Consider the following 11,387-nt stretch of genomic DNA (forward strand, 5'->3'; position numbering starts at 1 on the left):
TTGTTTTTATACAGAGAGTGTCTTCTGAGAAGACTTTTTCTGAGCTTCCCAATTTCTGTTTCAGTATTTTTTGCTTAAGCTCCTTCAGCACTCCCATAATTTGTTCAGTTCAATTCAGTGGAGTCTCTTTTACAGCTATTATTATCTTTGCTAAACACCATTGTACATAAAGCACTATGGTGCATATTCTGGATCTGGATTTCCATTTAGACACTGAAGTAGATTTATGATAGTTAAATGAAAACTATCTTAATAATAGTGCTTTTCTTTGGAATAGTAGTTTTGTGTATCACATGCCTAAAAGTATTATCATAGTACCATTAAACATTTGAAAATATGTGAACTCTCTTTAGGACCTCCTAATACTTGATCATATAAATAGAGCTCTCTCTCTCTCTCTCTCTCCCTCTCTCCCTCCCTCCCACCCCCTCCCTCTCCTCTCCTCTTCTCTCCCTCTCTCTCTCTCTCTCTCTTTCTCTATTGTTCAGGGTCATGGATCCACTTTCTATTTTATCACCTTCAGGAACCTCAATGTTTGTTGGGATAAATACCATTTCTTCTGCAAACTCATATTTGGTGGCATGAATTTCAGCTCACTCCCAGCATTTTTATTTTGTTCTTTATGTTGGCTCACTCCAACTTTAATGTTTATATTAATCTTGGGATCTTTTAAGCATGTTAGATAATAGATTCATAATTGATACTACTATCTATAATTTGTCATATTGTGTTAGAATTAAGAAAATTCATGATATCCTATTAAATGCTTCTTAATTTCTGTTGTCTTCCTCCAAAAGGGTGCAGTATAACTTTGTTATTTGTGAATGCTTTTGTTAAAGCATTCTTCTCTTGTTGGCTCATAAAATTTCTTGATTCCTAATCATAGATTATAGAATCATGGAGATGAAGGGGACCTTCAAGGTTGCCATATAATGACTCCTCTGAAGCTTAAATTTCTTCTTTGATATTCTTGCCTCTCGTCCAGTCATTCCATCCGTACTTTCGCTGTAATGTTGAACAGTGAAACAGCGGTAGTTATCGCTTGCTTTTCTTTTCTTGTTTTTCCTCTTCTGTAGAACTTCTTAGCATTGAAAAACACTTAATTTCTAGCTTTCTGGAAATGTTGCTTACTCTTGTTGGTGATGATAATGATAAAAAGAGGAAAATGATGTTTGAGAAAAGAAAATGGAGGTGATGTTAGTAATAACGATTTTTTTAAGGAAGCCATGAAAAAAATAAAGGCTGCTGTGGGAAAATAAACCTAGAATTACAAACCACACTCCACTGGTACCAGTGAGGAGGAATATGCTGTTAGAAGTGTGTAAGAGAGACCCAGAGAGGCAAGAGGTGAAATCTGAGAAGATATGAAGGAGATAGTATCAACATAATCCTAGTCATTTACTCCTAAAGATGTCAACATATGGATGGAGGCAGACAGCAGGGTCACTAGTATACATATGATTTCCAAAAGCAAAATAACTTTATAAGTATTTGTATGACATTGCTACAGAGGAAGCTAGCAAGCATGAAAGGATAAATGGAAATGGTAACTATAATTAAGATGTGTGGATTGTCATTGATTATGTGTTAAGTTTGATGTCCTTTTTAAAAATTTTATTTTAGTAAATGTAAACCTATTAACATGGTCTTTCATAAATTCACGTGGTCTTACTCTCCCAATCCTGTTTTGTTCTCCACAACATATTCATATTCTCAACCTTGAGTTCTCTGTCCATAGTGGTTTTCAAGAACCTTAATTTTAAGGTTGGGGAAAGACTATACAGAACCAGAGTAATAAATGAGCAGCCAGCCCATTTACTTAGGGTCCCAACCTTATTGGCTTATTACTTACCTGTATCGAGAAGTCTAATAAAATGATAAAGCTAAGATCAAATTTATTATTAGCAGAATGTTAATATCCATGTTCTTGGTATTTTATGTAGCAAAATGTACTGCTTTATCCCCCAAAAAAGTTCTCAAGGTGCTTTCATATTCAGATAAACATGAATCACTTACTAGTGTTCCCCAAATTACAAACGGTAATAAAGGTGAGCTATGAAAATCAATCCATTATTTATTCCAGTTGAAGAGATATCTTGTCCAGATCGGATATATATTTTTAAAGAATGCTGGTGGGGAAAAAAACTTGGACAGGGCATCAGCCACTTTCATGTCCACCTGGTTTTCAAATCAGTCCAGCGACAGAGAGTCGCAGCACACCAGCATGTTGAAGTTCTACCATCAGGCTGTTGATCTGCTTCAGGAATGCCTGGAACTCTGTTTCGTTATTGACGTATTTATTAAATCTCTTGACTGCATCGATATTGAACTTCATCAGTTCCCCCAGAAGGTCAAAGTAACTCTGGAGGTCATCCCTTCACTTACAATCCCTGTCGTCCTTAACACAGTACAGGATGTGCTCCAAAAGGCCTTGCTTCAGCAGGAACAGCTGGTCTGCATAAGGGATGGTCCTTGGGGGAAACTCTATAACCCATGCTAACCAAAACCGAAAAGATGACTCAACTGCCTCCTTCTTCATGACCTGCAGCAGACAAGTTAATAAGCCCCTCTTCCCATCATATACCAAACTCCTATCTGTATTGAGGCAGCTTCCACCTCGGGGATGTTGACCTTGAGAGAGGTGGCAGTGAGTTCATTCACTCCTGGTTGCTAAATAGCAGATACTTATTCTCATGGTGGTCACTGAAACTCTGGAGAAACCTCAAAAACTTTACCTTCAAAGTGATGTCTGGGAACCATCATAGTTCTGGTTGTGACCATGGAGGACAAGGGCAAATGCTGAATACTTCCTCCACATAAGCTTGTCAAGCAAATTATGGAGCCCGGGGATCAGCTTGAACTCTGAAATCATTCTGTGAACCTGGTTTTGTGTACACCCCATCAGCAGCACACAGAAGACATAGAGTACTTCCGTCTGTACATGATCTCATACCTAATCTTCATTGACTGGGGCAGCTGGGTCTTACATGAAGTGTGAGGTAAGCCATTCGCATAATAAGCCCTTTGATTGTGCTCAGATTCCTCACTGGTCATTCACATCAGGGCATCCGACATTGTCTAGTCATGTGTACCACTCCTCCAACTCCTGGAGGGAGCTGGCTGTGCCCACTGACTCTACCACCTTTTGAGTCAACAGCTGGCCAAGCTGTTCAACAAAGCCAGGGAGGTTGAGAAGGGCCATTTTGTTGATGTCAGCTGCAGAAGGCCCCACGCTCAATCACTTCTTCTTAGCCTTTTTGGCAGGAAGTATGTGCTTGCCATCACTGTATCCATGATGCTGTATCCATCTCTGAAATGGTAACACCAGAATCCAGCAGAAATTAGTAACTTGCTGCTGAGCAAAATTGGTTATCAAGTAACTCAGTTTCAGGACTTCCTCTATTTGGATCATTTCCTTTTAAAACCCAAAATATCTTCAATGAGGCTTGCTGTCTGTAAGAACGTTTTCTTACTTGTCATCAGTGTAAACAGGAAGATCACAAAATCATTCTTTTCAGCCACTCAAGGTGAAGGACAATAATCTAGTACTGACACTTTGAATGTAAATTTGTTTCTCTGCCACAAACTGACCACTTTTTTTTTTTTTTGGTGGTGAAATTAAAACTCAAACCTAACTTTGTGGCAGAGCAACTATGCAACTTGAAATCCAAGTAGCATTCAATTTCATTATCTCATATGTGTACAATAAGCATCCCAGGAGACAAGTCGACATTTGTAGCGAAGAGCTTGAAAGATTACTTAAAGAAATATGAATGGCACTGGTGTCCTGAAAAGCCCTACCAAGGATAAGGATTTAGGTGTATACATATGGTAGGTAGTGGACCCAGTGATGAACAAGCATCCAAAGAGAGTGGTTTGGAGATTAATGATGATGGTCACAACCTGCCACAGGATCTTAGTGTTTAAATTGACCCATTTGAAATTTCCTACCAAATCGGCAAAGAGGGACCAGTGAAGGTGCTTTATGTGAATGATAATAATGAAAATGGATGTGAGTTGAATAAGGAGCTCAAAAACAGCTTTTACCCAGAGGCCCAGATTTTTATGCCTATAAGTGACCCAGCCTCATCAGTGTCCAGCTCTCCATTACCTCCCTTTGGTCACTCTGCTGATGTAAGCCCTAGTTTCATGCCCTGATCCACTCAGTCTTTAACTTTTATCACTGCCGCTTTTGCTGCCACCAAGTTTGGCTCTACCAAAATGAAGGATGGTGCTTGAAGCAACAAGGTTGCATGTCCTTCTTTTTAGTAGACTAAAAATTATTTTAAACATATGGCTATACTCACAAGAAAAAAAAAGTGAAAATTTCTAGGTGTCAGAAAGGAGGATATATAACACATGAGGATGAATCTGGACTTGACATCATGGGATTGAGAACATCTTCTTGACCAAAGAGGGAATGCGAAATGAAACAAAGTTTCAGTGGCTGAGAGATTTCAAATGGAGTCTAGAGGTCACTCTGGTGGGCATTCTTATGTACTATATAGATAACACTTTTTAGGTTTTAATGTATTGGAATAGCTAGAAGTAAATACCTGAAACTATTAAACTGCAACCCAGTAGCCTTGACTCTTGAAGATGATTGTATAACTATGTAGCTTACAAGGGGTGACAGTGTGACTTTGAAAACCTTATGGCTGACACTCCCTTTATCCAGTGTATGGCTGGATGAGTAGAAAAATGGGGACAAAAACTAAATGAAAAGTGGCGGGGGCAGGTGATTTAGGTGTTCTTTTTTAATTTTATTTTTTATTCTAATTTTTACTTTTTCTGGAATAAGGAAAATGTTCAAAAAATAGACTGTGGTGATGAATGCACAACTATATAATGGTACTGTGAACAGTTGATTGTACACCACGGGTAACTGTATAATGTGAATATATCTCAATAAAACTGAATTTTTAAAAAAAGGATAAAACAGAGTGGTAGCTTACTATCTGACAGTACTGTGGTCACTCTAAGGGAAATAATGTAATGGTTTTGGGCATTAAAATTGTAAGAGACAAGATCCAGGGCCCAGTGCAAGGTGGTGAGTTGGAACTGAAACCTCAGCCCAAATCTCAAAAAGTGGTACCCTTAGTGAAAAGATGGACTGAACAAAATCTGTCAGCACAGATGAACAGTAAGAAGTCCTGTCTGTCCCTGCCTGAGTTTTTGATGAGCAAAAAGTCTCCTGATTAGAAACCCAAGACAGATCCAGGGTTCAAATTTATACTATCCACATTTTCTAGAAACTCCCCAGTTGAGAAATTAGTATAAGAATTGGTCCTAGACAAGTGAATCATCTGAGGCACCTGGAAAAGCAAAACTATTAATGACACAGGAATTCATGGAGGAGAAAAGGCTAACCTAAGATATCTCAGAGTGTAAAATTTCACAGTCCACAAGGAGAAATTCACCATAAGCAAAAGGCGTAATACACTGTACATGCACTATCAGACTCTCGAGAACATAGGGGAATAGAATTACAATCTGAAACAGAATTTAAAAGAAAACTTTATAACATTTAAAATAACTAAATATAATGAAAGAAAAGAAACTTTGAAAAAGTATAATCACAGGTGCATGTAGAAGTTTTGAAGTGTGTGATTAACAAGCTTGATCTAGTAGACATATAAATCCTTGTACTTAAGCTTCAGAAAATGCACAATATGAGGACTCACGACCATCTCAACAAATACCAAGCCACTAATATCATACATAGAACCACATTCTTTGATCATAATGCAATCACAATAGAAATTTGTAACAAAAAAAGGTAACCCCAAACTCCTGTGTTTGGAAATAATCATGGATCAAGGAAGAAATTTTAATATATATTAGGAAGTATTATTCACTGAAAGAAAATGAGAATACCATATGTCAAAATTTAGGGAATGCAGCTTATGTAGCACTTAGAGGAAATTTTATATAATACATGTATTAGAACTTAAGGAATACTGAGAATTAAGGGGGTAAGAAACCAACCAAAAAAGTTGGGAAAAGAACAACAGTGTTAAGTTAAAAAAAAAAAAAGAAAAAAAAAGTTTTAGCAATTTATATGATAAATGTCAGTATTTAACCATGTGTTATCTAAAAATCTGTATATTAATCATTAAAGAATAATATGTATACATTGAGTTCTTTTGTCATGTAAAGTATTGTGTGTGAGTTGCAAAATTATTAATTCTTATTAAAAATGGGTTTTTCTAAAAATCTTAGCAAAGAAACACTAAACCATGTTCTGTGTGACATCTGTGTTAAGTATATGGAAGTAGAGTCTAATTCATGGGAAAAAACTTAAAACTTGTTAATTTTGTTGTTATTAGTAAATAACAGTAATAACTAACCCATTACTCTCAGCTAGCCAAAACTTCCTGAATTATGAGAGATTAAGATAGTTTGGGGTGGTAGCTTGCAGAACAGCTGGGAAAATTCATGCAGCATGGGAAGATTATAATTTTTTAATTCTTCGTAGTCATAAAGTATGCTAAAGAAAAAGGCTGGGTACCTGACCCAATCACTGTAATAGACTGTACTCAATTATTAGGAAGACAAACAAATAAAATCATCACATAATTATTAAGTGCTTTCAGGCTAGGTTCTGCTGGGAAGTTATAATCTAGTTGAGAGAACAAAATAAACATGCCAAATCTTAAATAGTAACAAAAAATGGAAATACGTGACTGGGTTAATTTCCTAAAGCTGCCATAATAAAGTACCACAAACTGGGTTGGTTTAAAACAACAGAAACATATTCTCTGACAGTTCTGGAGTTCAGAAGTGTGAAGTGACGTTCGCAGGACCATGCCTTGGAAGCGTGTGTGAGGGAGGAGACTTGCTTGCCTCTTCCAGCTTTTGGTAGCCACAGTTGTTTCTAGGCTTTTGGCAGCATAACTCCAATCTCTGCCTCAGTTTTCACATGGCAGTCTCCTCTCTGTTTCTGTGTGTCTGTGTCTCTTCTTAGAAGAACACCAGTCATATTGAATTAGGGTCCACCCTGCTTAACTTGATAAATCTTAACTCATAATTATATCTGCAAAGACCCTATTTCCAAATAAGCAATTAGGAGATACTGGGAGTTAGGACATCATTGTATCTTTCTGGAGAACGCAGTACAGCCCACAACAGGGACCATAAGTGAGTACTTGATTAATTAGCTAAGTAATTTGGAATAATTAGTATAGGAAATCAGAGCTTTGGTGTCAGGTTGCTCAGAATTGCCTCCAAAGAGGAAGCAGTATTTGAGCCAAGTTTTGATTGATCAAGAGAAGGGAGATTCAAAAAACAGAAGATAGCTGGGGTCAGAGAGTGGAAGATCAAGAGTCTTGCCAAAAGACAGTAGGACTTTATTCCATAGCTGTACTGGTGAACCACAGAAACAGACATGCAGCTGAACCTACAGATTTGAGAGATGGAACAACTCCCTGTTAGTATAGACTTTTGGAAAGTCCATGAATGTTTGCTAGCTATTAAGCAGCAGTAGGCCTGGGAAAAAAATTAGCTGTAGTCATAAACTGTAGATTGATTTTAACTTTATAGACTAATCTGAGATCTTTAGTGACAATTCATACAGAAAGATTATTTCAATAATAGGACTTCCAAACTAGATAAGGTTGATAATAGCTAAAGTGTAATTTTCTTTTAAGGTTTAGAGGTTATCGAGGTCACTGGCCATCCTTGTTATGTATAGCAAGGACTCAGATACTTACCTTTGACTATTAGAATTTTCTTTTTCAGAAAAAATCTTGAAGGGTATGTGTGTATGAGTATATTACTTTTATTGCAAAGTATTTCTGGACCTGTTCATAAGAATTTTCAAAATTAAAATGTTAACAGCCTATTTCATGTTATTTTTATTAAGCTCTGTTAGTGTATATGTTCTTGAGGAAAGTAATTCAAGACTTTTTCTTTTTAAAAATATTCTCTTTGTATTTAAATGGAGCAAATGATGCTAGAAGAACTCTTTCCCCCACTAAGTAAAGGACAAAAATTTAAATTCTGAGACACTGCAGTCATGTTTCCAGTTTTCTATGAGATTGTAGGTTAAAATTTTCATTATAGAATATAACCCAGTTTCCTCTTTTTTTACCACAAGAATTTTATTAATTATCTGCCTACACAGTCTACTTAGGAAGGATAGCAGATTGAAAAAAATATATAATTCATGAACATTTATTTTATTTTCTCTACATTGATCATTGATTTATTGTTGAAGTCCTATTTACTATTTGTTTGAAGTACTTTCCTAAACCATTAGGTCTCTGGATTATTTTTTAAAATTAGAATTATAGTCTTAGAATGAAACTCAAGAAGTATTGAAACCCTATTTTATAAATGCTAATAAAAGAAGTCTAGTAATAATCAGTGTTCATAAGTCCATAGAGCTCTGTTTTATAGACTGTGGACCTTCTGCATTAGAATCTCCTCGGATGCTTGTAAAACTAGAGACCCCATGGGCTCAACCTTGTTTTACTGAATCAGAATCTCTGGGCATGGGCCCTGGTAATCTCTGTTTCACAGTAGTACTTTTGGTTCTTAAGTGCATTATATAGCGTTTCACTGCACGTATCATTTAATCGTGCTTGGATTCTTGTAATCTAAGACATTACATGGGACTTGAGGTAGGTTTGTGTCTGCCCTGGAAGCTTTGAAGTCATTTAAATATTTAGTAGTCAGATTAGCAGATTAGTAGTTTTCATAGGTAACTCTAGACAGTATTTTTGGGGAGGAGTTGGTGTTTCATTATTTAATCTGTAGAAATTAAGCAGTATAATTTCAGTGATATTCTTCCTTACACAGAAGAACAGGTATCTATCCTTAATCATTTTTTAAAATGCCTACAACCTGGACCTACCTCATTCCAGTTATATCAGAATATCTAAAGAAGGAACTGAGTCTCATTATATTTTATAAGTGCCCGAAGTGTTTTTAATGTACGGGTACAATTGAAAAACAAAGATCTACACTAAAGACCAAAAGGAAAAGTGATGTTGCTAATCTAAAATTCCTTGATGTTAGTCTTGAGACTCTATAGTACTCAAAATCACGTTCTAAAGATATAGCACTGTAGCATCCACATTTTATTTTCCTAACTGCAATCAAGTTCTTCCAGTAAAGAACATTTCCTCTGGGTAATTTTTTTCTCTGTATTTCTCTATCTATTAGAGGCAATTTCTCTTAAAAGACCTTCTCTGCTACGCTTTACTACATTGGTCTAAAGTACTGATTGGGCAATTTAAATGATAAGGGGAATAAAATTTTGACTTTTTCATGTAAGGCAAAATATAAACACTGATTGAACAAGGGATTCCTAGGAATTTGGCTCTTATAGGCAACTCAAATGTAATCAAGAATATATTTTAGTAATTAACCATTTTGAACAGGAAAGTATTTTCCAGAATGGAGTTATGTTCATATAGGACATCAGAATCGATATATTTAAAATTATATTTATGCAAATTTTGCATAAAAATTAGGTAGCCAGATAAAATTAGTACTGTAAAGAGCATTTGACATTATGACCTAGGTCAAAATCAGTGTTCCACAGAATTTTCAGGTTCTTCTGAAAGGGAAATCCCAATATTATTACTGTTTGCTTATATAAACTCGTCCTATAATACATTACCTTTGCCCAAACTTATTAAAAGATGTCATAAAGAATAATTTCAAGATATGCTTTTATATTTAAAATAAACAAAATGATATTTGTAACCTCAAATTCATGATATTGTGTTATGTTTCTCTTTTAGATGCTCATTGAAAACATTGGTTTCTGTATGTGGGAAGCAGATATTGAAGGTTTTATGGTTTACAACAAGATCTTTGAAAGTTAGACACTCAAGGTAAGTAATACCTATAGCCTAATAAATGATTTAATTCCAATAGTTAGGGTTGCCAGATTGTAATTTCATTTACTAAATTTGCTTATTTTTATCACTGGCCTTGCCTAACCAATCTCGCAACCACATTCATTCATATGCAGACACAAATTTTTGTGCTCTAATACCATCTTCAAAGGAATTATCAGATTTCATTTATAACAGGCAGTTGATAAAAAAGAACTGATGTATTGTATGGAGGGCAAACCAGCTAAGAAGAAAGAAGACAAAATGAAATACCTTCTACCAAACTTGAGAGCATAACTTAGTTAGCAAAGAAGTTTAACTTGAAAAAATAATCAAAAACAATGTTCTCTTTTCTTTTTAATGTATTCGTTAATCAGTTCATTAACAATGCTAAAAACTTATTTTTTCCCTACTCTAAAAAAGTCCTGTCATTTACATGTCATTTACACCTAGTATTCATAACTCTGAAATACCAATCCTTTTTTTACTGTTCATAACTCCCCAAAGATTTCTCTTGACCTAGCAAATCCTTACACTTAGTGTTTTCTGTTCACGCCTCCCATGCCTTGTCCCATGACTGCTTACATGCTTACATGACTAGGTAAATTTCTTACTACATTTTGGTGAAATTTTGAGCGTGATATGGGGCATACAAACTCAGCGGCCTCCAAGGACAAAAAGAAAGGTACAGGCATACCTCAGAGACAACCACAAGAAAGCAACATTGCAATAAGCAAGTTACATGAATATTTCAGTTTCCCAGTGCATATGGAAGTTATGTTTTCACTGTACTCTATTAATTGATCAAGGTGGGGGTTGCTGAAGGTTACATTGGTTGCAGCAATTTCTTCAAATAAGACAACTCTGAAATTTGCCACATTGATTGACATTCTTGTATGGAAGATTTCTCTGAGACATATATGCTCATTGATAGCATTTTACCCACCACAGAACTTCTTTCAACATTGCAGCCAATCCTCTCAGACTCTTCTGCTGCTTTTCCAATTAAGTTTAAATAATATTCTTCGTTGATTGTTGTCATTTCAACACTGTTCACAGCATCTTTACCAGGAATAGTTTCCATCTTGAGAATCTATTTCTTTGCTCACCCTTAAGAAGCAATTCTTCATCTGTTTAAGTTTTATCATGAGATTTCAGCACTTCAGTCACATCTTCAGGCTCCACTTGTGATTCTAGTTCTCTTGCTATTTTTACCACATCTGCAGTTATTTCCTCCACTGGAGTCTTGAACCCCTCAAGTCTTCCAGGAGGATTGAAATCAACTTCTTAGAAGCTCCTGCTAGTGCTGATAGTTTGACTTCCTCCCATGAATCACCAGTATTTTTAATGGCATTGAGAATTGTTTTCAATTGACTTTGCCCAGATCCATCAGAGCAATCACTAATTATGGCAGCTATAGCCTTACAAAATGTAATTCTTAAGTATTAAGACTTGAAAGTCAAAATGATGCCTTTGTCCAGGAGCTGCAGAATAGATGTTGTGTTAGAAGACATGAAAACAACATTATTTAGTCGTACA

General features: G+C 35.8%; 2 pseudogenes; one reads left to right on the top strand and one right to left on the bottom strand.

The window, feature by feature from the left end:
* The first annotated feature begins 1,973 nt into the window (after window positions 1-1,973).
* On the top strand, window positions 1,974-4,384 carry LOC119544959 (annotated as a pseudogene).
* LOC119543706 lies at window positions 2,071-3,522 on the bottom strand (annotated as a pseudogene).
* Window positions 4,385-11,387: the final 7,003 nt, after the last annotated feature.

This window comes from Choloepus didactylus, chromosome 9 (assembly GCF_015220235.1).
Source record: "Choloepus didactylus isolate mChoDid1 chromosome 9, mChoDid1.pri, whole genome shotgun sequence".
Lineage (NCBI taxonomy): Eukaryota > Metazoa > Chordata > Mammalia > Pilosa > Megalonychidae > Choloepus > Choloepus didactylus.